Source organism: Emys orbicularis, chromosome 12, assembly GCF_028017835.1.
Source record: "Emys orbicularis isolate rEmyOrb1 chromosome 12, rEmyOrb1.hap1, whole genome shotgun sequence".
Classification (NCBI taxonomy): Eukaryota; Metazoa; Chordata; order Testudines; family Emydidae; genus Emys; species Emys orbicularis.
In genome coordinates, this window is record NC_088694.1 from 15,989,800 (window position 1) to 16,015,658 (window position 25,859).

General features: G+C 44.1%; 1 protein-coding gene across 1 annotated transcript in view; it reads left to right on the forward strand.

Moving 5' to 3' along the window:
• The first annotated feature begins 5,360 nt into the window (after positions 1–5,360).
• The window catches only part of RIPOR3 (RIPOR family member 3), a 66,766-nt gene continuing 46,267 nt past the window's right edge, over positions 5,361–25,859 (forward strand). Inside the window, exon 1 of the mRNA XM_065414441.1 lies at positions 5,361–5,414. The gene's annotated coding sequence lies outside the window, so the exon portion shown is untranslated. The remainder of the gene's footprint in view (positions 5,415–25,859) is intronic.

Here is a 25,859-nt window from a genome sequence, read left to right on the forward strand (position 1 = left end):
TACTGGTTCCAAGGGATCCAGAGTATGTTGTCAATGAAATATGGATCAAGGCTCCACTGTTCAGCTCAGAAGGGAATATTGTGGGTTATTGTGTCAATCTGCAAATGCTTCATACACTTCCACTGACATTTTATGGCCCCCAGGATCCATTAATAGTATACATATTAAGAAAAATAATGGTTCCATTACATTTCCATCACATTGAAGAAGCTGGAAAACTCAAATGTCATTGGTGAAGGATTATATTTTTGGAGCTTTTCAAGTAGGCATTAAAGGGGCAAGGCTGAGAGGTCCAAAGTTTAACCTTCCCTAAAAATAACATATCAAGGCAGACAAATCCAACTGCCCTTCAAACAAAAGTTACTGCATTGTTAAAATGTCAGCTCCTTTGCTAAGCGACCCACCAACAAACCCAGGGTGTTTGCTGGTAACTGCAGGTGTATGCAAGCCAAAACAAAGCTGGGGGATCTAACTTAAGTTTTGATAGAATCTCTGGAAGGAAAGACTGAAAGAAGAAAAATCACAAGGAAAAACATTCATAAACATTCATGGTGAAAGGGTATGATCCTGAAATCTTTTTGCAGGCAAAACTCCCTATTAAATCACGAAGGCCCAGATCCACAAAAGTATTTAGCCTCCTAATTTCCTAATTTCCATTGAAATCAATGGAATTTAGAAGCCTAAATACCTCTGTAAATCTGGACCCTAGTGACCAAGTGAAATTTTCCTAAGTAACTTAGGAACCTAAATTCCATTTTAAAAATAATTTAGACACTGAGTTTTAGGTGTTGTGCTGCTCAGCTTTGCAAAGTCTGAGTCCCATTTACAAAAGGGGTTTAGGAGCCTAAAACACATCAAAAGTCATAGGAGTTAGGCTCCTAAGTCACATGGGCACATTTGAAAAAATTACCTTAGAGCACTGTGGGTGCTTTAGAAATAATTATAAAAATGATAACATACCACTTGGACTTCTGCCTCCATACCTTTTGCCTGTTGCATCAAGCCAAAAAGGACTAAATGTGATGGTCCAGATTCTGATCTCAGATACACTGAGAGTAACTCTGCTGAAGTCAAAAGTGAGTTATTAAGATAATAAGGCCAGGATATGCACTCATTGGAGTTACTCTGGATTTGCACCAGTGTAACTGAGTTCAGAATCTGACCCTGTATCCTTAACACAATCTTATGTGTCTAAGGTATTACAGTGCATATGTGATATATGAGCTTTCACACAAGATTAAGCATGGAATGTAATAAATCTCATATAAGCCATAGGTCTGAGATTTGTAATGTCTCACTGCAAACCAAAGAAAAATCTTTCTGAATAAGAGGGATATGTTTTTAAACTCCCTTTAAATTAATGCAAAACAAAGGCGTCTCCCTTCAGATTAAATTTGGCAGGTCTGTTTAACATTACTTAAACAATGTCCCCCTCAGCCTCCAATAATGTATTATATTAAATTGTACAGGGAATTCAAAAAGTATCCAGTAGAGGGCAATATGCACGTTACTTGTGCATCTGGTATTTTCAAGTAGATTTACTAGGATGAAATCATACATGTAATATATTCAGAATGAATGTTAAACCTATTTGGATTATGTGGGTAGTTGTTATGACCGATGTTAAATATAATTGTACTTTGTAATGATAGCATTAGCCTATGTCTATAAAAACAACTGTTTCACAGTACAATAACTAATCTTATAATTAAGATTGTTTAATAATTTATCCTCTTGTTATTTAAATCATAAGGCAAGGAAGCTAATAGCTTTTTAAAAGACTACATAAAACCATGGATTATAAATTTTCAGTTCAGATCTGTGAAGATTTTATTTCTCAATATAATTTATAAATATACATCAAAGGTCATACCTATTTAACAAACAAATTTAAATGTGGGAATACACATTTTTATACTGAAGTAACAGAACTTTTGCTATTTACTAACCACTTTGTAACCACAATTAATGCTCTCTTTCTCTAGGGTGACCAGATGTCCCGATTTTATAGGGACAGTCCCGATTTTTGGGTCTTTTTCTTATATAGGCTCCTATTACCCCCCACCCCCATCCCGATTTTTCACACTTGCTGTCTGATCACCCTATCTTTCTCTCCATATGTATATCTATCTCATACAAGACCAAAAGGACACAATCCCATTTTTCCCTGCAGGTCACTTTTAAGACACATTTAGTTTATGCGAGTTCAGCCATTGTTCCAGCTCCCTTGGGCTTTCAAAAGATATCCTGACCTTCCCTCTGCTCCAACTCATCCCTAGTCCAACTCCCAAGAAATGACATGAGCATACAAAGCCTCCGATTCAAGTAGATACTTAAGCAAGTGGGACTTTTCATGTGTTTAAGGTTCTGGATGTGCTTAACTACCTTCTTGGATCTGAAAGTTAAGGGCTGGTCTACACACAGTTTATGTACTTACTTAAATAATAAATCAACATAGGATACTCTCAGTCTGAAATAAGAGTGTCCACGGAACAGTTTGCACGGATGTAGCTAAATTGGTTTAGAAACTGAACTAATTAGAAAAGTTCAGTTAAGGTAATTGTCCAGCTGATAATGACAGGTCACTGGTGAGGCTGGGAAGGTGCTCATGTGCTGTTATTGCTGACATCCTGCATCTTTTTTCTTTTGAGAGATTCCTATACACTCCTTCCATACTCCTTGATGGGTGTTATGTGGCTTAATTCATTAATATTAGTAAAGTGCTTTATGATCTTTGGAGGGAAAGTACTAACATTTATCACATAGCAATCCTGAGATGGGTCAGGATTTAAATACTCCCCTTTTCTCACTATAAATATAATCAAAGTGCCAAAGATTAAATATTTGCTTTTTTTCATATGCATGAGAAAAATAAACATATGTTGCTTTTTAAAGTGAATTCCAAAAGAATGCACAATCAGCCAGCAACAATAAATTGTAGTCTTGCATCCATTGTTTTCAAGAGTTACATTTTAGAATTCACTTTGAACCCAGTTACCTAATTAGCTGCTCGGAACATCAGTGTTCAATTTGGATAATCTGTAGCCAAGCATTTTATTAGGAGTTTGTGGAAAAGCAAAACGTGAACAAAACCATACAACAAATAGTCCAGAATGCAGTGAAAAATAATGAAAACCAACAACTAACACAAACACACCAGAGGAAGACACAGCACATGAAGATGAGTAAATAGGCACCTGGGCATTGAAATCAATAGAGCTATGGCTATTTACACTAGCTGAGGATCTGGTCCATGAAGTTAATATGAACAAGTTCCATGTTTAGGAGGAAATGACAGGCTCTCAGCAGAGATTGTTATCTCAACAAACAGTGATTGTATAGGGCTGACATGCAGAGATTTATGTATGGAATCTTCTATGAGGGCCAGATTTTGCCCTTGTTTGCAGAGGGCAGTGGGGGAGTATGGTGTGCACATCGCAAGGCAGCACTTGGGCTGGTTGCATGCATGTATTTGAAAGAAGAATTGGCATTAAGGGTGGTTATTTTGTTGTATTATTTTGAAGTGAGTGTGGCTGATCATATAAACTAACACACTGAGGATAATCAAGAGGACAACTGTTAACAGAATTTCCAATTTTCAGCAATCCCTCTTCCCCCATGTACTGGTGTCTCTATTTCTCTTGCTAGAAATTCTAAAGGAATACTAGTTATTATCACTATTCTGTTCCACGCTATCAGTTGCCTTTTGAATCATATCCAGGATCCCTGTCTTTATGTTTAAGATTTGGTACCATCTCCCCTTCTGCCTACATCTCAGCACAAATATCTTCCTCCTACTTTCCATACCCCCTCAGCCCTTGAGCTTTTTTCTCAACCAGAACCTCCTACCTTTCTGCTTTCTCTTCCCACTCTCATTTCTATGGCTTCCCTCATGCATCTCCTTGTGCCTGAAATGCCCTCCATATCCAACTTCACAAGAAGAGCCACCCCTCTCCTCTTTCAGTTCCTTCCTCAAAACACACATCTCTCTGCCATAAAGACCGACATGAAGAGAGTATTAATCTTCTCCCCAGGGAAGCTGGTAAGAAAACAAATAACCCTGTCCCACTAGGTTCTTTTTACTGGGCTTGTCCTCATTAGGTGCTTTGAGAGTCTTCCTTGGTGGATTTTTTTAAAAAAGATTTTAAAACTCTGGGGGACAGGATGAAACATCTCCTGTTTGTTCTGAATGGTGCTGAGCCCGCTAGCAGGGCTGAACAAATTGAGAAGGCCCAAACTTGACAGGTGCTGAGCACCCACAGCTCCCATTGAGGGCAACTCAGTCACCTCACAGGACCAGGACTAGACTCCTGTGGTGACAGTGAGAGGCCTTCATTGTAAAAACGGTGCAGAAAACCAAGGTGAAAGCAAAATTGGGGCTCCAAAGCCTGGGTTTAGATTGGGAGGCGACCTGCAAAGAGGGAAAGATTGGTCTGTGTGTTTGGATCTGATGTTGATAGAAGGCCTGAAAGGGTTTTGTTAAAAAGAAAAGGGGTGTGTGTTTGTGGGGGGTGGTCTGGGGGGAAAGGGATGGGAAGGACGCTGTTGGTATTGTACGTTATAAACGCAGGCTTGTCACCCGGGAAAACTATGAGAACTATGAAAGTGTGACATGATGACAAAAGACAAGAGTGAAAACTGAGCAAAACTGGCCTGTCTGCAGCAGGAAAAGTGCCTAGGCTGTTACTGACGTTGGGTACAGGCAATGGGGGCAGCTGAACCTGCGCCAAACATGGGCTAGCTGCAAGGGTAGCCGAGGGTAAACCAGGTTCAGCACCCTTTCAGCCAGGGGGATTAAAACCGAGGGAAAGGGTTGGGTGGGCCCAGGAGTGGGGAAGAGTGTGAGACTAGGGGAAGGGGAGAAGGAGATGGGAGAGGTAGTGGCTAAGGATCAGGGCCGGAGAAAGGGGAAGAAAAGTTGGGAGAAGAAGGACACGGGCAGCGAAAGGCAGGGGCCAGAGGAGAAGGGGAGGTGGGAAGAGGGGAAGGAAAGGGGTGCGGGCGGGCAGGGAGCGGAGAGTCCGCCAGGGCACAGCCTGTTTGCCATTAGCCTGCAGCACGGTGGGGATTGGAGGAGAGAGCGCCTGGGATGCTTCCTGATGAATAGCAGAGGGTCCGGGCCGTGACCGCAGGCTCAGCATGTGCTGGAGCCTCGCCGCACTTTCCCAGCCCCCCTGCCAGGATGGGGGGAGGGAGGGAAGGGAAGAGAGGCAGCGAACGGGACAGGGCGATCCGCATCCAGCAGCGCAACCAGCAGCCCGGAGCCGCGGCTTCCTGGAAGCGGAGGGGGGAGGTGGGGACAGGCAGCCGCGATAAGGCGGCGGCTATCGGGGCGCCAGCTGCGGAGCTGGGCAGCAGACGGCGCACGCCCGGCGGAAGGTGCGGAGCCCGGGTCCCTCCCGCGCTGAAAGCAGGTAGGAGACACCGCGCTGCGGGGAAGGGACAGACCCTGCCGGCGGTGGGAGGATGACCCAAGCTCGGGTGGCCAGGGGGCCGCTCGGGGGTAGAGGGGAGGCGCTGCCCGCCGCCGGTGCACCCGCCCCTGTGGGAAGGGGCTAGAGACACCAGAAGGGAAAAAAAAGATGCTTCCGTGGGGGGGTGGGGGGTGGGGGAGGTTTCCAGCAGGTCTCGGTGCACCTGCAGGGGGTGTGCATGATCCCAGGTGGGTAGCCACTCCGAGATGTGCAGGCACCGGGGGGACAGTCACCAGGCACGCGCATGCATCTATCTGTAGGAGGGGCACAGGCACCGAGGGCTGCAGATGCACCTACAGGGGGTGCACAGCCACGCAGATACCCTGGAGGAGGGTGTAAATGCACACCCGGGGGAGGCCCGGATGGAGCCGGAGGAGGAGGATGGCTGTCTGCAGCAGGTGGGAAAAGCAGGGCAAAGGCACAGGGCACTGCTTCTCCCACCGTATTTTGGATGTGTCATTGCCTGGGCTGGTTACATTGGAATGACTCTTTTTTGACTGCATGGAGATGGTTTTGTTTGCTCATAAATATAGACTCCGGTTTTGGGTCTCAGGCCAGTTACATTTTGCCTTTGACAATGTTTAGATTCTCTGTAAAAAATGTTTCAATTAAGTTGGGCCATATGGAAATTGCATTGGTCATCAACTAAGGAAGCGCAGTGTTGCTAGGAAAAAATAAAGTTTTGTATTTGTGTTGGAGAGCATACGGGATGGTGGTCGGAGCAAAGGGCTGGCATTCAGCACTCCTGGGGTCCATCCTTGGCAACAGAACCAAGTCTTAATCCCTATGTGCCTCAGTTTCCCCCGCTGTAAAATGGGGATAATTATCAAACCTATTAATGAGATTTAATTATTTTTTGTAATGCATTCATGAAAGGCTTTATGGGAATGAAAAGAAGATTATATAGAAGGATAACAAACTATGTAAAATTTACCCTGAGGGATATTTGGTATTGAACATAGTGACACATGTCCTAAAAACAGCTAATTGACAGTGGTGGCTAATGGAACGTGAATCTGAGAACACCTTACACACAAATCTAGCCTTGGTGTCGCTATTGATTCTCCTCATGCTATGCTGCCTCTGCTATTCATTTCACTTTGCGGAGTGAGTGACACATGTGCTGCATGCAGAGTAGAGAAGAGGCTGCACAATACACACCAGGACAGGATAGACCTGATGTTAATGAATGGCAGGTCAGATTCCACTTGTTTGCCTAAGGGATGGGGAAGTGAGTCACTAAAGATACACACACCCTGCATATGATATGACATTGCACAACTGGCCTGGTATACGGTGGGGTCTTATGAAGGATGAAGTATCCAGCCAGCAATACTGGATTGGGAGGACTGGTGGACTGCCCTGGGATGACATCTCCAGTATCCCTATCTTGTGCTCTGCCTTGGAATCAGTTTGTAGCAGAAGCAAAATACTAATATTTCTATGTGGATGACATAGAGCCAAGACCTGGGAATCATAGGCCAAACAGTGGGATGTGTCCTGGGCTTCTCTATGAGTGAATGTAGAGAGGAGAGGATTCCTTTCCATCAGATTAGAGCCCTCTGTGTTCCCTAAAACTTCCCTCCACAGCGGCAATGGTTAGTGGATCCTTGTAGCTGCTGTTCTAACAACCCCACCCCATTTCCCCCCTGAAATTTGTCCCTTTGCAAATGCAGGATCTAGTTTCCCCAAAAAGAACCTGGTAGGTATCGTCTTCTTTTTTTATTGTAAAGCAACTACAAGATCCAGTTTACTTGGAGGGAAGGATGATGGATTACAGGAAATGTGTCCTGTAGACATGCTTGAAGGGTGAGAAGCTGAAGGTATGGAGAACAAGGGCAAGATGGGGGTTCCCGTCATAGGCAGTTGTGTGAAATAAGGCAAGGAGTTAAGTGTGGGAGAAGGACCCAAAGAGAGTTGTTAATTATGAAGTTTGGGTGGAGCAAAGGAGAGGGGGATTGGAAGGAGAGAATATATTTTATATATAAAAATGTCAATAAATAGATATGTAATATTAGCTTTAATAAACATTTTAAACTAATGTTAAAATTATCTAATACACAGGTTAAAAAAGAGTTTCCATACATCTCGGTATAATGCTTAAATTATCCACAAGTACAAAGTTTGGTTTAAAAAGTCAGAAGGCCAAGAGGAAGTGAATAGGCAGAATGTAATCATCCAAACTGTAGTTTGCCCAGTACTAGATTTTGAATGATGACTGGCTGATGACAATCCAAAGTTACCCACAGAACAACTCTTGCAAAAAGCATCAGCAGACCTTTACTCATTACACATGCTCAGGATCCCAAGTTTAATTTTGATCTGAAGACGGCACCTCCAACAGCACAACAGGGACATACAGAGCCAGTTTTGAAATACCAATTTTATCCTCTTTTTCTAACTTTTCCATTTCTGTTGCCAGTTTGTTCTCTCCAAGCACTAATATTTAAACCAAAATGTCTTCAAAGACAGAAGGCCTATAGCCATGATTTCTGTGGAGTATGGCTGCAAGGGGAAAATTGATATTCAGCCAGTCATTGAATTTGATCATTAGTGATGGAGGGAACTCTGTGATGATTTTGTTTTCTTCCTCACTGATGCTGGAAATGCTATAATCATAGTGTACAGATTCAGTTTATCTTTTAATTGAGCAAGAAGTAAGTTCAGCTGTTTCAAGTTAGATGATAAAATCCGTTTCACAGGGAACTTAAAGTGCTATAATGATCATTGTTTTCACCATGTTTTACTACTGCTACTCCACGCTGAGCCCAGAAAGAGAAATGGATTCTGTTCTGGCCCTTTCATTATGAGTTAAGTTCCAACTCCATTAATTTTTACCTTGAGGTGTCAATCTCAATTGCAGCCTAACTAGCTCACTAATGGGCCTCATTGGGTCATAGTCATTGGTGATAATGTATTATCCTGAAAGAACCTGGCTTGCCTTTCAAAACCCAAGCTGAATTTGAAGGGCTGGCTGGTAGTTAGAAAACACCCCCACCCCTCTATCTCTTTACTTGTTAACTGAGCAAATTTGATCTCAAGGCACTGGGAGACAATAGTTTGACCTAGAGTCATTCGGATGCAATTGTAAGTGACATTTCAGAGCAGAACTATATGGTAAGTATGCTTATTGGGAGGTTCCTTAATTATAACAACCAACAGGGAAAGAAGATTGGAAAAGATCAGAATAAATATCTCTACCAAGGAAACGTAGCCTTATGATTAAAGTACATGATTGGGAATCAGGGTTACTGGGTTCTACTTCTACTTCTGTCCTGCTCTTTCTGTGTAACTTTGAATAAGTTGCTCAGGGTACAACTTCCAAAGTGTTCACCAATTTTGAATGCCTCAGTTTTTGGTGGCTCAATTTGAGATACACAAACCATGATTTTTAATGGTGCTCAATACCTACAACTCCAGCTAAAGTCAGTGGGATCCGTGGATCCTCGGCACCTCAGTAAATCATGCCCTACAGGTGTCAAGATAAGCAACCAAAAATAAAGGCACCCAAAATTAATGGCCACTTTTGAAAATTTTGGCCTAAGTAGTGTGCCTCAGGTTTCTCATCTGTGAAATGGTGATAATACTGCAGTGCAGTAATGGTTAGTCCATGTTTATATAGCCCTTGGAAGAAGATAAGTACTAAGTATTGTTAGTTTCTCCATTATCCGGGAGGACTTTACTCTTGAGGGCATTCTGCGCCCAAAAAATTAAAATTCTGCACCAAAAAATTAAAAATTCTGTGCACAATATTTTAAAATTCTTCAAAATTCTGCAAATTTGATTTCTCAAATAAATGTGGAGGCTCCAGCATGGCATTGGGGAGCACAGGTCACTGGCTGCATGGAAGTGGAAGAGCACTGTGCAGCTCACCCCCAGGACACAGACTCAGCGGTGAGACGGTACCCAACCCTGACACAGTGCAAGGACCGGGCCTGCCCCAGAAACATCCCAGGGCCCTGCCCCTCAGTACCAGGTGCACCAGGTGTGGGCAAGCAGGCTCAGTAAGGCAGGATCCAAGTGTGGAGGGATTTAGCATGAGGGGATCCAGATGTGGGTTGAAAGGGGTCTGTGTGGGGCAATCTGGGTGCAGGTGGCTCCCCCTGCAGCTGAGGAGTGATGGGTGCAGGAAGCGGGGTGAGGGAAGTTTGCAGAGCTTCCTGCAGCTGGGGGAGAAATCTGGGGGTGGGTCTGACCCGGCCCTGGATGCCGTGCAGGGCAAGAGGAAGTCCCGTCCTCCCCTGCCCAGCGCTGACTAGCAGCTGAGCCCAGCACAGTGTAGGAGCCACCAGCCAGGTCTTCCCCAGTCCTGCCCCCTGCCCCACAGTGATTTACCTCTCTGCCAGCTGCCCAGGTCACCCAAAACATACTGCTGGGGAGGGTTGTATGATTGCTCTTGTGGCTTCCCTTTGCTTCCCCGTCAGAAAGTCATTTTTCTGTGAGGAAGCAAAGAAATCTGTGGGGACCATAAATTCTGCACATGCGTAGTGGCGCAGAATTCCCCCAGGAGTAGGACTTGTATCTGTGATCAGGAAGAGATCTTTGTTCCTCTCAGCTGTGAAATAACATGAGAATTTCTCACACACTAAGCAGAAATGGTGATAACTAAACATTCTTCATTTTGTTTAAAAATACAGTCCCAAAGGTTTCTTTCTCCCCCCTCTCCTCCCCCAAATGATGCCAGGAACACTTTCAGGCTTGTTGTTTACAGTGAAGCATGAGAATCAATAGCAAATATTCTATGTCGTTGTGGAGGCAGAATTGGGTATATGATCACATGTGTCTGCATAGCTATCTGTGCTTCACATTCTTGCAGACAACAAACAACAACAACAACATAACTCACTTCTTCCAAGATAGTTAACATTCTGGCCCAGAGTTACAGTACCAGATGTGTTGCCACAGAAACAATTTAAAGGGAGAAGGACCTTCAAGTGAATAGTCTTTATAGCGGTAAATATAAAAGTTATATACATATTTCAGAGTCTGTAGGGTTTTTTTTTTTTGTATGTGTGTATATATGAGACAGAAAGAGTAGGGGGGAATTGTACTTTTCCTTTCCTACATCTGTTAGCATTTTAAGATTCTCCATACAGGACTGGAAATTGAAGAATACTCTATTAGGGACATGATTTATGCACCTCAGAGACATTTTTATTAAATCCTGACTGGATTTTATAAACTTTTTTTCCTTTAAAAGCTGTGCATTTTGCTAGCTGATTTATTTAGCCCCATTTGCAACGTGCTTTGGAAGCAATTTCAAATAACAGTTGTTTCTTTGAAAGTAAGGAAGCGTATCTGACTACACAGAACTAGACCAGATTTTGATGCTGACAATTACTAGCACATTCTAACCTACAACAGTTGACATGTTGATGAAAAGAGGGAATCTAGCTGGGAAATAACTTTGTTTTATCTCACATAGTAAGGCTTGGAGTATATGTAACTGTTGCAGCATGGGAAGGATCTGGAGTATGAAAATGGTGTTGGAGGTGGCATGTGCAGAGAGGAAAGGCAGATGAGTATGAGCATCTCTATGGCACTGGATAGTTGCCACAGGCAACATGCCCTCCTCTCTAGTGCCACAAACTCATATTGCAAAATGTGACATACGTTACTTAACTCCCTCTGCATAGCTTTTACATGCCACAAAATGGGCATACGCTTCCAGGATTGGCACACACTGCCTGGGGTAGCACAGCAAGAAAAATAGCCAGGAAGGCCAAATTTACATTAGAAAAGGTTTGCTGATATATAGCTGTGTCAGCAAGCCATGCTAATGTAGACACAGCTTATATTGGCAAAAAAAAGTGCTTTTGCAGGTATAGTTTATATATGGTATAGCTTATACTGGTTTCCTGAATGAAATAAACTATATCAGCAAAAGCACTTATATGTCAGTCTGCAGTAGGGCTTTTGCTGATATAGAAATGTCATAAAAAAAAAAATCACATCCCTAACTGATGTTATTATACTGGCAAAAGTTTCTAGACCTGTAGGCCTGGCCAAAGAGTCTGGAAAGAATGTAAACAGGCCAAGCGCCACAAAATATGGCTCTTTTGTTTTCACATTTCTTTGTAATTCTTGCCATTGAAAGGCCTTGCTCCTTGCCAGGTTTGCAACCCTACTATCCCCACATGGAAGAAGGCAACATCAGTGCTTTCCCCACTGAAATCATGGGTGAAATCCTTGCCCCATCGATGTTAATGGCAAAACTCCCATCCACTTCAGTAGGAAAAGAATTTCACACTCTGTACTTTTGGTGATAGGACCTCACCTTCTGTGTGTCTGGAAGATGATAGCCTAAAAGCCTTAAACTGAGAATGGTTATCTCATTTAACAATTACCTCCCCCCCATAAAATTTAAAACCTGACTTTACTTTACTGTTATAAACATGTCCCTCAGACATCTCTATATCTCTTAAATATTAGACATTTTAGTCCCCAGATTACCTGATTAGACACAATTCTGGTGTTCCCTCACTTTCGTTGTTGAAAATTATTTATTTCAGAAATAAGGAATCAGGAAACAAAAATTGTACTCAGAGTTATTTATGCTTATGGACAGAATCCTGCATCATTTTAAGTTTCCTGCATGGATAATTTTTTGGGGATCTGTCATTTTTGGGACTGTCATATACAGTATCACACATTTAGGCCTAGCCAAATTGAAAGGCCTGTACATCACCATGTGAGATCAGCTATAAAGATAAGAAACTGGTCACTACCCTTCATTCCTTATTCAGATAAAAATTCCATTGACTTCTGGGGGAGCTTTAGGTGTGCAAAGTATTTGGATTTGGGCTCACAGTTGGTGTCTGCAAGGTAGAAATGAGTTTGGGGTACAAAATTTGGGTCTAAATCCAGATCTACACTTCTCCATAAGTCCAGAGATGTTGGGATTTAGAATTTTGATTCAGCAGCAGCTGCTTGGAACAGAGACAGTCATGACGTTAGCAAACAGATCCAAACTTCCCACTAGTTTGTTCATATCTCTTTCGTTTGGGCCCTTCAGTAGATGGGATATGTCTTTGTGTATGTGTAGTGCATCCCCACTCAGACACTATAATTAAATCTTTCTATTGAAAATTTCTATTTCAGGTGGTCATAATTTTCTCAAAAATTGTCCTTTGGGTCTGAAATTTCCTATGGTTGTTTTCAACCCAAAATATAATATGTTTGGAAAATCTGAATGATGTCAGCTCAGTTACTTTTTGAGTTATTAAATTACATTTTTTTAAAAAATGAATGTTTTCCATTTACATGTTTTCTATATTTTTCTTTTAATTCACATAACTTTTTGTTTTTATTATTTAAGTTGTAACACACTTGAAATACCCCCCCCCACCCCCATATGCTTACCCATCTATTCCCCAACACCAGGACTGGACAGATAAACCAAAGAAGGGAGCAACTGAAAGAGCTCAGTGTGCTAAAGGATTTTCATTTAGTGCTCTAGTGATAACATGAATAAGTTTACATTTCCATCATTGCAGGCGAAATACAATTTAAATAACCTTTAGCTATGTGTGCTCAAGATTTCTGCAATATTTACATTCTATAATTGAAATAGCACAAAAAAGTTCAAAGGGTCACTCCAAATTATAAGAAAGGATTTGTTTTATGAAATCCGTAGAGTTAAAATGAGAGGCCAGTATTTCTGAAAGATTTAGCACACAATGATGTGGAAAATGCACATAATGCTATATGAGCAATTACCACTGTTGTGTGAACAAATTGGGTAATTGTGTGTGCAAATGTGGTTAAGACCTGGCCTACATACAAAGTTTCACTGGTTTAAGTAAAGGTTTAAAGTTAATGCAACTTTGCGTCTGGACACTGTTACATTAGTTTAAACTTCATTGGTTTAGCTTGTACCTTTTCTTTATTACAAGTGAAAGGCAAACCAATATATACCCAGTTTAAACTGATGTAAGAACATCCGCACACACAGTTGCATCAGATTAACTGCATTGCTTTAATATCAGACCTGAGGCCTGATCCACACCTAAAAATGAGATTGACTTAACTACATCCAGTGACGGCTCCAGGCACCAGCGCTCCAAGCGCGTGCCTGGGGCAGCAAGCCGCAGGGGGCGCCCTGCCAGTCCCTGTGAGGGCGGCAGTCAGGCTGCCTTCGGCGGCATGCCTGCGGGAGGTCCGCTGGTCATGCAGATTTGGCGGCAGTTAGGCGGCGGGTACGCTGAATCCGTGGGACCGGGGACCTCCCGAAGGCATGCTGCCGAAGGCAGCCTGACTGCCACGCTTGGGATAGCAAAAAAGCTAGAGCCGCCCCTGACTACATCTCTCAGGACTGTCAAATTTTTTTCACCCTGTGTGATGCAGTGAGATTGACCTAACCCCCACTATAGACCCCGCTAGGTCAATGGAAGAATTTTTCTGTTGCCATAGCTACTACCTCTCATGGAGAAGTGGACGTACTACCATAGGTGCCAACTTTCCCCAGCACCGGTGGGTGCTCGAGCCCCCCCGCTCCAACTCCACCCCTTCCCTGCCCCTGCCCTGCCCCCATTCCAACCCCTTCCCCAAAGTCCCCGCCCCAACTTTGCCCCCTCCCTGCCCCTATTGGACCCCTTCCCCAAATCCCCGCCCCAGCCCCGCCTCTTCCCCGAGCATGCCGCATTCCTCCTCCTCCCCATCCCTCCCAGCGCTTGTTGTGTGAAACAGCTGTTTTGTGGCAGCAAGCACTGGGGAGCTAGGGGGAAAAAACGGGCATGCGGCATGCTCAGGGGAGGAGGCGGAGGCGGAGCAGAGGCGGAGGTGAGCTGGGGCGGGGGCTGCCGATGGGTGCAGAGCACCCACCAATTTTTCTCCGTGGGTGCTCCAGCCTCGGAGCACCCACGGAGTCGGCACCTATGCGTACTACAGCAATGGAAGAACTCCTCCCATCGCTGTAGTAAGTGTCTATGCTACAGTGCTACAGCTGCAGCACTTCAGCTGTGCTTCTATAGTGTTTCTAGTGTAGACGTGCCCTAAGCTATATAGATATAGGTACTTTTATACCCGTATAACACTGGGAGCAGGAGCTGGAATGTGCAGAGCTCTGACACCTTTCAAAACTACACTTGTATTGTTAAAGAAACAAAACTTTCTACTGTAGACAAAGTCTAAGAATGGATTCTTAAAAAGCCAAACAATGACCATACTGTGAATAACTGTTGGTTGCAGTGAGAGTTTTGAGTACTGAAAGGAGTTAAGAATTGGGTTTATAGATAGTGAAGGACTTAGAATATCAGGGTTGGAAGGGACCTCAGAAGGTCATCTAGTCCAACCCCCTGCTCAAAGCAGGACCAATCACCAGACAGATTTTTGCCCCAGATCCCTAAATGGCCCCTCAAGGATTGAATTCACAACCCTGGGTTTAGCAAGCCAATGCTCAAACCACAGAGCTATCCCTCCCACCTTTGGGGACAAAGGTGCTATCAACTGTGTGCACAAAATTCAAGGCCATTTTGAAGTACATTCCCTTAATAGTGTATGCTAATGATACCCATAGTAGTTCAAAGTACATTAAAAATAGTTTCAGCTTTTTAAATAAATGTTTTAGGTGGTTTGATCCTAGTTGGTTCCACTGCTGAAAACACTGTATCCATTTGCCAGCAACCTCTATCCAGCACTACCAGTTATGTTCCTTCCTTCCTTCTCTGTAACTTGTGCTTCTCTCTTGTCCTTCTCTCTTGTGCTTAGACTCTTCTTAAATTGGGTCTTGGGTGATTTATACTGATAAAATGATTAGAAGAGTCTGACACCCATGTGAACTTTCTATCTCTGGCAGTCGCCTTGCCACTGGTAGTCATTGATAAGCAGAAGAGTTAGTGCTGGCTGATGAGGCACTATACAGCCAATTCCTTGCTTCCAGTCCAGTTTCCTGTCACAGTGGTTAATGACCCCCAAGAAAACTAATTCTTTCTCCAGTTTACTAGGATTTTTTTTAAATGATAGTTTATGAGGTCAGTTACCATTTCTTTGCTTCTTAATGGGAATCTGTGGAGGAAATTGTGCCCTATATTGCTTCTCTTTGATATATAAAGAAGTCCCAAAAAGTTTTTTCAATAAAGTTTTATTTTCATTTTGTTTTATAACTTTGGAAGTATCAGGCACATCAAATCTTGTCTTTCTTGTTTTTATTAGAGGATTCCTTGGAGGACCAGAGAAATAGCATGGGGAACTTTTCTCAGTGCTTACCTGAATATGCAAAGGGTGTTGAATCTTTCACAAGGAGATCTTTTCTCCCAACTGTGTGTCAGATGTTTGAGTGAAATAGATATTAACAAAAACAAAACAACCCTGCAAAGAATTATAAAAAGACTGACCCCTCACAACTGCTCAGATTTTACTCTTTTGGAGCCTGTAATGTCCTTCCAGAATTAACAGACTAGACAATACTTGAATTTCTAGTTAAAAATAAAGAACAGAATAAAAACATATTAAAAACAAATCTTTCAGGTCTCTTTACTTCAAAAAGAAACAGAGGCACATTTTTTAAAATAACTTTTTACCTGACTACTGGCCATTCCTTGCCTCCTGATAGATAATATTCCTTTAGCAGCTGCTTCCCAAGTCACCATGCTTTAAGATCTTGTTAAGTGTACAGTAACTCCCCACTTAACATCCTCTCGCTTAACGTTGTTTCGATCTTACGTCCCTACTCAATTACAGAATATGCTCCATTTAAAGTTGTGCAATGCTTCGCTATAATGTAATTTGGCTGCCTGCTTTGTCCACAGCTGGCAGCCCCCCCATCAGCTCCCCTACGCCCCCCCCAGCACCTCCCGCCCGCAGACCCCACAGATCAGCGCCTTCCCCCTTCTGCCCCTGCCTCCTGCCCGCGGCAATCAGCTGGCTTGCGGCAGTCAGGAGAGAGGGGGGAGGAGCGAGGACTCAGCGTGCAGGCTCCCCCTCCCTCCCCTGCCTCCCGAACACCACAAGCCAGCTGATTACTGCGAGCAGGAGGCAGGGAAGGGAAGGGGGAGCCTGCGCGCTGAATCCTTGCTCCTCTCCCCTCCTTCCTGCCCCCTGAATGTCGCAAGCCAGCTGATCGCCGCGGGCAGGAGGGATGAGGGAGGAGCGAGGATGTGGCGCACCTCCCCCCTCCATCCCCTGCCTCCTGCCCGCGGCAATCAGCTGGCTTGCTGTGTTCAGGAGGCAGGGGAAGGAGGGGGAGCCTGCGCGCCATGTCCTTGCTCGTCCCCCCTCCCTCCTGCCTCCTGAACGCTGCAAGCCAGCTGATTGCCGCGGGCAGGGGAGGGAGGGGGGAGGAGCGAAGTCATGGCGTGAGGAGTAAAGGGGATAAGGGGGGGAGAAGAGGCAGGTTAAGGGTGGGGGCTTGGGGGAAGAGGTGGTGTGGGCGGGCTGAGGGTCGAGCCCCCCGCCCCTGGTGCTTACAGAGTAAGAGAAGCTGCCGCTGCTGCTGCGCAATGTGCTTCTCCTAGCCTACAGCACCTTCAGCCTCCTTGCCTGCCTCATTGTCTCCAGTGCCAGTGGGCTGTGCCTGTGTGGGGTAAGGCGGGGGCACCTCCCAACTATTGTACTGTACTGTATGGCAAAAAAAAATTTCCCCTGTAACTTAACCCCCCCATTTACATTCATTCTTATGGGGAAATTGGATTTGCTTAACATCGTTTCACTTAAAGTCACATTTTTCAGGAACATAACTATAACGTTAAGTGAGGAGTTACTGTATCACCTTTAAGATATAATTAATTGTATTTCATTTTGTGTGGATTGTTTGCAATTAAGCATTCGTTCAAGTGGGCCTTGTTTAGCTACATCCATCACAAAAATAAGCTCTTGGGTAAGGAGCAGAAAAAGGGTCTGAGCCAACCAATGTTTATTTTCATTATTAATCATTTATATTATGGTAGCTCCTAGATGCCCCAATCCAAAACCAGGGCCCCATTGTGCTAGACTCTGTTCCCTTCCCATCCTCCTTCTCCTTCACCTTCAACCTCACAGAGCTGTATATTTCTTTTGCTGTTGTTACATGCTAATGGAGCAGGCAGTATTTCTTGTCAAATTCAGTCCCAGTCTGTAGTATTAGTGAACAGGTCAATAAGAAATTTATAAAGGCAGATCCTGGATGGATTTTAGGCAGGCTCTAAACTATGAATCTGAGGGAAAATGGTGATGCATCTTTTCTATAGAAGCCCATAACTAATGCATTTTTCCAGTGTGCAAGCCAAATTATGATTACAGAGATCTTCCATTGAAGTTATGGCAAAGCTCCCAGTGACTTTGATGGGAGCAAGATTGGGCAGAGTGGTAGTGATCCTGGAAACCTTACTTGTTGCTATATTAGAAGCAGAAAATACTTTATATTTTAAGACCCAACGGATGCACATGTAAGGGGACTGTTATCCCCTTACTAACATTCAGTGGGGGTGTTTTGGTTGGCTAGCTCCCAGCACTAAAAGGGGAAGGGTCGATGGGAAATCAGGACCCTGAGACTGACAGTCCCCAGGAACAATGGGGAGAGGCCAACGCTCCAGATCAGCCTGATTGACAGGGCGGGCAGGCTAATCAAGGAGTCAGGAGGCCAGGGGGGTCCTGTCCTCGGTGTGAGCTGGAATTGCCTGGGTCAGACAGAGTGGGGCTGAGCTAAGGAGAGAGCAGGGGCCCAAGCTACGCTGCTGGGAGCAGAGCTGCAGCCCCAAAGCCAGAGCACAGCCCAGAGAGAGCAGACCTGCCCTGGGAGGAGACCTGCAGCAACCAGAGCCAGAGGGGCCAGACAAGCAGCCAGGGAGCAGGTCAGAGCTAGGAGCAGAGTCACAGAAGCAGCCTGCAGAGCAGACCTGCCCTGGGAGCAGAGCTGCAGCAACCAGAGCCAGAGGGGCCAGAAAAGCAGCCCAGGGAGCTGAAGGCAGACCAACAGCAGCAGCCGTGCTGAGGCGGAATGGAGCTGGAGCTGGGGCTGGAGCAGTCCGGAGCTGGGTGCGGTGAGCAGCTGGGGAGAGCGAGGGGGACCCTGGGCAGTGGGCCCAGCGCAGGGAGACACCTCAGCCAAGAGGCTCTGCAGGCCAGACTTGGAGGGGGATCGTAACCCTGTCAGGGCGGGGGCGACGCTGGGAAGAAGGGTCCTGCCACCTAGAGCCTGAGAGCGTGTGGCCACCGCCAGAGCAAGTGTCCAACCCGCAGCGTCTCTGCAGCACAGCCAGGGCCTGAGAAGGAGCCTGGGACCTACAAGGAACAGACTGTGAACTGCCCTGACGTTCCAGAGACACTGTGATGTTCCCTGCCACAGAGCGGGATGATGTGTTTCCTTTAACCTTTCCCATTTTTCCTTATTCCTTTTTAACCTAATTGTTTAATTCCTTTTTAAACTAATTTTAAACTAAATAAACTGTATTGCTTTAAATTGTATGTAATGATCAGTGGGTCAGGAAAGCATCCAGTGCAGAGAGAGTACCTCGGAGTGGGGACACCCTAGTCCCTGACCTAGGTGATCACAGCAAGGTTGGGGGGTCGAGCCCCGCAGGAATCCTGGGCCCAGCCTTGTTGTGGTTATGAGGAGAGTGCAAGGGGAGTCCTCGAGGGCAGAGGGGCCTCTGGGTAAAGGAAGTGGGAGCGAGGACTCAGATCCTTCCGCTAGCCCATTTCATCGGGGTAGTGCAGAAGCCAGGAAAGTTCCCCACAATAGTGGGACCATTCCCCCGCTTACACACAGAAGTAGTTTAAAGAATTTTACGTTTGTCCAGATTTCTATAGCCAGTCAGAGTTTTAGTTGCATCTGACCCTAGATGATCTACTTTGAAAAATAGGCTTTAGAGTCCTTGTTTTGCTTGCTAAATGCAAACCAGATGCAGGGCCAGATCCTCACCTGGTATAAATCAGTATAAGTCCATTGACTTCAATAAGGCTATGCCAGTTTACACCAGCTGAGGATCTGGTTTACTGAAGTGATGTTCCCCATACAAGACCAAGCCTTGCTTCCTTTATTTACATGAAATATGCCAATTGGATACATTTGTAAATTAGGCAAATAGCATTTAGTTCACTGTGGCTGAGCCTGCAGTCTAGTTTAGATGTGATCTAGGACTCAAAGGGGCAGATCATTGAAGTCAATAGAACTGTAACAGTTTGCACAAGCTGGGGATATGCCACCTAGTCTGGAGGTACCATGCTTGTGCGGCTCTCTGGACAGAACTTTGACTGAATCTGGCATGTTCTTTCCAAACTCCTGCCTCATTAGTTCAGCTTAGAGGGGGTAAAACATCTGTTTTTAAGTAGAGCTGTGTGGTTACTGACTGTTTTTTTTCTGCAAAATCTCTACAGCTGCCCATTTAAGACCAATGGTTTATAAGAGCTGGAGTGGGGCATTTGCAAACTTCATCTCATTAAAAACCAAACCAAACCAAATAAAATCAGGAAGTAACAGCATAAGAGATTATGGGCTACAAATGGCAGAAGCTTGTGTGCCAAGATTGGATAGGAACAGTGCTTTGGTGTGATATAAATGAAAGGGCAAAAAACACAAACACACCCTTGTATTGGCAGAGATCCTTATTGTCCCCTGTAAGGAAGGTACCATGGCTGGAGAGCCTTCGTGTGTCAGCAGAGAAAACAGGTTACGCAGAACATAATGGCAGAGATTAGTACTGCGACAGCAATGACTACACCTCTCCACCCCTAATTCATTAGAAATCATAACTTTTCAAGCCTCGCCTGTTTATCTTAAGAGATATTGGGCCAAATTTGTCCCCAGCAAAATTTCCAAAAATGACTAATGATTTGGGGGACCCTTAGCTTCTGGGTGCCCAACTTGACATGCCTTAAATGGACCTAACTCGCAGAGGGTGGGTTTTCAACACTTGCTGAAAATCAGCCCTCTTTAAGGTGCCTCAAGTTGGGCACCCAAAATCACTTGTGAAAATGTTTACCTCTTTTGTGTAACTCCATCACCACTCAGCACTTCACTGGATTGTGCCTTATGGAAATAATTTAGCTTTAGATGTTGACAAAGAGAAGTTATAGAGTAACTCCATTCCCAGTGACCTGATGTTTTGTATTCATTTCCATTTCTCTATCTGCTATGTGCTTCTGGAGACTAACCCTGTTTTATCAGACTCATTATTTTCTAGGGGACAAGAGTGGAATGGCAGAATGTACTGTACATCCCACATCTCCCATGGCCCTACTAGTTGCCCATCACATCAAGTGTCCTGGGGTACTTGAGGGATTAAAGCCTGGGTCATGTGGCTGGCATAATGGCTAAGATCCAGATTTTTAAAGGTACTTAGGCCTTGCTGCGCTCATCATTGCAATGCCTAACTGATTTAGGAGCCTAAATCTCAATGGCAAAAGGAAACCAAAATCCCATTGACTATTGATGAGATTTAGACTCCAAAGTGCCTGCGTTACTTTTGAAAATGAGATTTAGGCATTATGATGTTGAGCGCAACAACACCTAAATACCTTTAAAAATCTGGACCCGAGTCCTTAGCAAGGGAGGCTAGTTTCATAATGACAAGACTAAATGAGAAGTATAATGGCTCCTTCTTATATTGCCAGAAGTCTGTCCTGGTAGAAATTCCCATACACTGTGATTTGCAGAGCTGGCCTCTTGGAGATATTTAAAGGCACCTCATGCTGTTGAACATCAAACTTCATTACTGCTTAGGCATACCTATCCTCTTTGGCTGCAGTGTGCATGCACATGTATGTAGGTGCCCATGGTACATTACATCACCATGGTTTCCAGCAGGGGTTAAAAAGAAATGGGTGAGTCTGAGCCCTAAAGCCCCAGGGCTTTCATAGTAGAGCTACAGGGGAAGTTTAGCTCTGAGTAAGTAGCAGGCTGTTTTAGTCTCTGGGACCAGCCACTAGAGGGAGACATAATCACATGCACTTAGCCTGTGTATTACATTTGTACAGGCTTTAATGGGGGGTGGGAGGAAAGGAGAAGTGTGCTACAGGACAGATGTTCGATGGAAATACTCAGGATTTCCCAGTTGACAAAGGGAAGCTTATCTGTGGCAGTGGCTGTAGAATTTGGTGCATCAGTGCTAGGCAGACTTTCCTTATCAGACCTAGAAAGGGCTGTTTGTTGCTTGTAAATAGTTCACTTTCTCAATACCATCTGCTTCTTCTCTTGGTAGGATTTTTTTTAAGTATTCATTAGACTCCATCTAACTGCAGTCTCAGATTCTGCCAAAGCAGAACAAGCTATGAGTCAGGCTAGCGTGTAGAGCCTGGTGCATTCCAGCATCCCTGGTTCAGGCTTTAAAGTTTGTCATCAAGCTTGAAATTGAAACCAGAGGAGCAAGCAGTGGGATCTGAGCTCGTAAATCAGCTGGTAATGGATGGATTGTTCCCTGCCTTTTCCTGGGGAAGAAAGGAAAACTCAAGGAAGGGCGCTAGAGCAGCCTCACAGTGACACCTCAGTGCCACGGGCAGAGTCCTGATACAGGCGGGCATGAAGCCACCCCACATACTGCAGGAAGCAACTCAACATGTGGACGAATGAGCATGCCACATGAGTATGCCACATATCGGGGAGGGAACTAAACTGCACAGGGCTTGTGGTTAAATCCAAACCGATTCTTGCCATAATATTCCAAAAGCATTTTAAAAATAACAGTGGGATATACTGCCTGTCCTGATTCTGGTGAACAGTCTGGCTGGAAGAAGTGGGAGCTTTACAACCAGCATGTGGCCTGTAACTTTTCTTTTCTGCTTCAACCATCTAATATCCTGCCACTAGGGGGAGAGTCAAAGTGAACCTCAGAACTAACAGCTACACCCCCACTCCTGAAAAATAATTTCCAGATCGTTGTTCGAATATGGGTCAAATTCTGCTGTCAGGGAATGCAGTGTAAATCTGGATTAATTCCACTGAGTCTGGATTCATACCAGTGTCACAGGCAGCAGAATTTGGCTTTATGTGCTTAGACTGAAGCCAATTAAAAATGCAATGGCATTTTGAATACATTATTTGAAAAGCAGGTCACGTTGTACTTGAGAGGCCGGGCCTGAGATCATGGTTGTGCTTTTTCCCTGCAGTAGCTGGTTATTTGACAGACGCCATATGAGCCCAGGGATAGCTGTCTGAGGGGGCTGGTTGTGATGCTATGCACTGGTACAGGGCAAACACAGAGTCCTGAATTTGGCTCTCGGAAGTTGTGTAAGGCCCCCATCTGCTCTGGCCTCAGAGCTGGGTTTAATCTCTGAAGCTAGGCAATGTGGGTGGGGCTAAGCTGTATGATAAACCAGTCTAATGTGTTCTTAAATATGCCTGAGTGAGAGGCATAAAGGGGAAAGTGATTTTCAGATCTTTGGTTTTAAAATAGATATTTAAGGGTTAAATATATTTTATGGGTAAAATTTTCAAAACTGCCTAAGTTCCATTTGCCAAAGTGAAATAGGCCCTTAGGGGCCCAACTCAAAGTCAATATGATTTAGGCACTTAGGAGTCTAGGTCATCCTGACTTTCAATGACACTTGGGCTTCTACAGACTTAACTCACTTTTGAAAAAGGGACTTAGGCTCCTATGTCTCCTGGGCACTATTGAAAATGTTACCCTATACCTAGAAGTCTGTTAGGGCCGGAGTGAAACCTTCATGGGACAGGGAGTTCCACAGCAGCAGGTGTGTGGGTATGGATGTAAAAACAAAATCTTCCCCTTACAGGCTGTGGATCTGTAGCAGAATTGCCCTGTATCCACTACTCAGCCTCAGGGCGTGAAGGGGTGGTTGGCTTGTGAACCTGTGTAGTCACAGAGCCACTGGATACCTTCTTTCTCCGAACAGCTTTAGCTTGGTCATGCAAAGCTGCTGCCAAGCACAGGTCTATGACAGGCTCCCCGCATCCTGCACAGCAGACTGGGCCAGTCCGGCTGCCCATGTCGCATTATGCTCCTGGGGAGTGTGGAGTGGAGAAGGTGCAGAGGGGAAGAAGCAGAATTTGATCCTCAACATGTTAGAGGCAAGATGCAAAACTTTGAATGGATTGGGGTGGGATTTTCTAAAGCTCTCAATGTTGTGCTAACTCTGCTGTCTTTGGCTCCAGCGATTATATCAGTCTTTGATTAAAAACCAAAAACAATAATTAAAAACTGTACATTTTACAAGCTCTTTGTGGAAGTCTGTAAGGATGGCTTATCTCCAGCTTTCTTGGAAACCTGGGTTCATGCTTTGCTTGCCAGTCTGAGACAACAAGCTTCAGTGCCAAAATAATGATGTCTATCAATTAGACCTTCTGGACTAAGACTGAATGGCATGTGACCTTTCTGCACTTGTCCTACACTTCCTTATTTCTGTAAGTTTCCAAGGGCAAGTATACATTTGAGGAAAGGGAGTCCATTTGTATGCAGTATACATAATGCTGTGTGAAAATGGCCCTATGAGAAAGGATTAAAAAGATGACGTTCCCATTCCAGGACTTAAAATGGTCTTTCCAGCTCTAGAAAAATAACTAGAGAAAGGTTCTTTAGTTCTGACATTAATAATTTTATTGCCATGACTGGGTAATAATCTAAAAAGGAAAGTTGAAAAGTTAAGTTTTTTTAATCATAAATTTGGAATGTTTATCCAGTAAAGTATCTAGTGAAGGAGACATTGCTACTGAGGTCAGTGGTCTCTCTAAAGAATGCCTGAGAGCAGAGATTACATATAGCGTGTACATTCCCACTGGATTTAACACTATGTTGTATGTAAAATGGAGCATTAATTCTTTGTTTAGTTTGCTTGCTTTTTATATACATCTCTACCCAGATATAACGCTGTCCTCAGGAGCCAAAAAATCTTACTGTGTTATAGATGAAACCGTGTTATATCGAACTTGCTTTGATCCACCGGAGTGCCCAGCCCCCGCCCCCCCGGAGCACTGCTTTACCGCGTTATATCCGAATTCATGTTATATCGGGTCACGTTATATCGGGGTAGAGGTGTACCTTCAAAATAACTAATGGCCGAGTTCTGAAGCTGTCATACATCAGTAGACATGGCAATTTAGATGAGGCTACTCATGAGTCCCAGAACTGCAAGACTGGGCCCTAAATCTAGGAATGTGTATTTAGCACCTGATCTGCACCACTGAAGTCAATGGCAAAGCTCCCCTTAAACTCAGTGGTGCAGGATCAGGCCTGTAGTCTCTCTACAAAATGTGCTGGAGTCCATTGCTCCCAAGCTTTTCAATTAATGAGAGGGAGATACCAATCTTTGATCACATGAATGTGATTAGAGCAAAGCAAAGCACTGTTTGCAAAATGAGATGTAGGCCAGGTCTATACTAGAAACTTTTGACAGTAGAATAATATCGGACAGGGGTGTGATTTTTAATGGCATTTTTATACTAGTGAAAGCTTTAGAGTACATGCAGTTATTTGGGAGCAAGAGGATGGGGCACAAAAAAAATGTTTTTTGCTGGTATAGCTTATTACATTCTGAGAACTGGTATAAGCTATACCAGCAAAAACACATTTTTGCCAGTAAAACTGCACCTCTAGTAGGTGGATTTGCCAGTATAGCTAGCTTTATTGGCAAACCTTTTCTAGGTGTAGACTAGATATTTTCAGAAGGTAATTCATTCTCTTTACTTAGTTTTGGTTCCATCTACAGTGGAGATTGAGTTTGGTTAAAATGGTGTAGAAACCATTCCTGCCAGCACAGTTTGTCTGGCCATCATGCAGCAGGCATAAGCCCTGCAGTCTGATCCATGTACTGTAGGCAGATTCATGTGAAGCTCCATTGACAGCCACAAAGCTCCAAATGGGCACAGGGGTTGGCATATGTGGATCCAATTTCAGAATCAGGGCCATAGTTCCTTATGTAAAGTGCTGGGCACACTTGAGGCTACTGCATAAAAGGATTAAATTGTGATAAGACAAAATACAATAACTCCCTTTGTCTTTCACAAACCTGAAGAAAGGGAGCACCTCGTGTATCCTACCCAGTCAATGCCAGTACTATGCAGCTAAAGCAAAATTATTTATCAGAAATAATAAATAAATAATAGTAGTAATCAAAATAAAGATAGGGGAAAGTAAGCATCAAGCAGTATATGACAAATTTAGAGTGATCTATGTAGGACCAAAACATAAAAAAATAAAAATGGTTTTTGGGTACTATGTGTCTAACAAAGTCAACATCCAAAGTAAAAGACAAAGTAGACCAGTGACATAACACATCCTCTACTCAGTCACTTGTGTCTCATATTACAACATTATGGAAGGATGGTACAGAATTTTCTCAATCTATACCTATTAGGGATCTGAGATGATGTTCAGACTTAAGGCCTGATATTCACCTTGAGCTCAACCTGGCCTCCATTTTTGTGGATAGTGTTCTGTAGCAGTAGATAGCTGAGCCCACATTTTGCTGCATGCAATGAACTGTGGGTGCAAATATTTATTAATTATATGAGTAGCC